At 50.4% G+C, this 2,042-nt stretch overlaps 1 protein-coding gene across 1 annotated transcript in view; it reads left to right on the top strand.

Moving 5' to 3' along the window:
• Positions 1 to 141: 141 nt before the first annotated feature.
• The window catches only part of Sgms2 (sphingomyelin synthase 2), a 71,779-nt gene continuing 69,878 nt past the window's right edge, over positions 142 to 2,042 (top strand). Inside the window, exon 1 of the mRNA XM_013023765.1 lies at positions 142 to 200. The gene's annotated coding sequence lies outside the window, so the exon portion shown is untranslated. The remainder of the gene's footprint in view (positions 201 to 2,042) is intronic.

Below are 2,042 nucleotides of genomic sequence, written 5' to 3'. Positions count from 1 at the left end.
GTGTGTGTGTGTGTGTGTGTGCGCGCGCGCGTGTTCCCGGGCAAACTTTCTCCGCGCTTAGGCCTGTGGGTGGAGCTGGTGGCTGCGGCTGCCGCAGCCGCTCGCCCCGTCCCTGGCCGATCCTCCCTTCCTTCCCCCCACCACACACCGGGAGCAAGTGCCTTCAATCCCGGAGCGTCGGCAGCCCCCGCCGCCAGCGGGTAAGGAGCGCGCCCGCCCCGGGCTGCAGGATCGTTAGTGCAGGGGGCCCGGGCTGGGAGTCGGGCTGGGTGGGTGGGTGGGTGGGGGGAGCCCCCATGCGGGCCGACGACCCGGGACCTCGTTGCTTCGGGTTTGATCTGCAGGCGGAGGTTGGCTGGGTGGGTGGCTGTGGACCTTGGGCTCATTCATTTGCAGCTCATTTCGGGTTTGGAAAGGCACAAGGTTAAACCACAGAGTCCAAAGCCACTCCGGACAATCAGGCTAAGGGCGTAAGTTGGAGTGTGGTGGGGGAGGAACTGTCCTTTTTTAAGATTCTCCCCCACCCCCTTAAGAGGCACTTAGTGATGATGTGGGCACCGTAATAGCCCAGCTCCGGGGCTGCCCACACGGAGAGCGTGGCTCTCGGGCGTTCGGAGCGGCGCTCCTCTCGCCTTCCCGGCGCACGCGGCGGCTCCGAGCGGAGCCCCGTGCCGTCCATCTGTAGGTAGGGATCCCTGGTAACAACTTTCCAGGGCTCTTTTGTTTTTATGTATTGACCTTGCCATTCCTCTTTCCACTCTTACTTGCTCTAAAAAGATCTTAAAATCGTTGTGACATAGGTGTTACAATTGGAATCGATTCAGCCCTTTAAAAAAAATTTTTTTTTTCTAAGGCCACTGGGTTCGCGGTGCGTTTTGAACCATGCTTCACTTCTCCAGAATTGCTTTCTCTCCTTGGTCTTAGCTGTTAAAGCGGGGGGGTCTTCGTGTGTATTAAAACACTCTGAACTATGAGAGCAACTTGGGATAACACCGGTGATTAAGTAAGGATTAATCATGAGAAGAGTGGGCAAAAGCACAAGAGATGTCTTATAAGGTCTAGTACCAAGCGGATACCAAAAACAAAAAAGTAACTATGGATGAACACTAGCAGGTTACAGCCCGCTTAGGTAAAGAACAGTTCATTGCTTCTTTATAAACGGGGTGAGCTGAGAAACCCCTCAGGGTTGTGGATATCTGAGCTTTGCCTCCACCTGAGTTAAGTTGGAACTGCCACTCTCTCTTAAAGGTTAGAGCACTGGCCAGGTGACCAGCCAGGAATCTAACTTTACCCATACTTTTTTTTTTCCTTTTAAAGAAGCAGTGCAAAATTTCCTTTCTGTAGCTCTTTCCGTGGTCTGTTGATACTCTGATTTCATAATGATCTCCTGGTTGAATTGTTTGAAACAAGTTAATATTTAATTTGGTTCTTTTAGTTTCGTTTTTAAAATCAAACTGGTGGACTTTGGGAGCCTGGAGGGCAAGGGCTGGCTGGCTGGGTCACCTTTAGGCCACTGCTCCCAGGCCTCAGTTTCTCTTCCTTCCCTCCAAGTAAAAGCTTAGGCCTTAACTTTGAAGAATTGAAAGCATTTGTTCTTATCATGTGTATGAAGATAACCTTGTTTAAGGTGTGTGCGAGAGCTGTGGTCCCCGGAGACCTAAGCTTCCCCAGGTAATAATATTAGGAGTTGGACTCTGAGCAAGTTACTCACACTCTTGGCTGTTTGGGGATTTTAGACAAGATAGAAAGAAAAATAGGAAATAATCTTATATCTATTAAAATAGGCAATGAGATACAAATGAGAACTTTTTAAGTGTTGAGCTGAATTTTTTTCCCTTTTTTACTCCCTTCTTCCCTTGCCCCTTTTCCTTCTCTCCTCTTTCCTTCCTTCATTTTTTTCTTCCTTCTTTCCTTCCTTCCTTTTTGAGACAGTCTCTTTTTGGGGGGGGGGTCCGGTCGTGGGGCCTGAACTCTGGGCCTGGGTGCTGTCCCTCAGCTCTTCAGCTCAAGGCTAGCACTCTACCACTTGAGCCACAGCGCCA

This window comes from Dipodomys ordii, unplaced genomic scaffold (assembly GCF_000151885.1).
Source record: "Dipodomys ordii isolate 6190 unplaced genomic scaffold, Dord_2.0 Scaffold70, whole genome shotgun sequence".
NCBI lineage: Eukaryota > Metazoa > Chordata > Mammalia > Rodentia > Heteromyidae > Dipodomys > Dipodomys ordii.
This window is presented reverse-complemented; position numbering and strand designations above follow the sequence as displayed.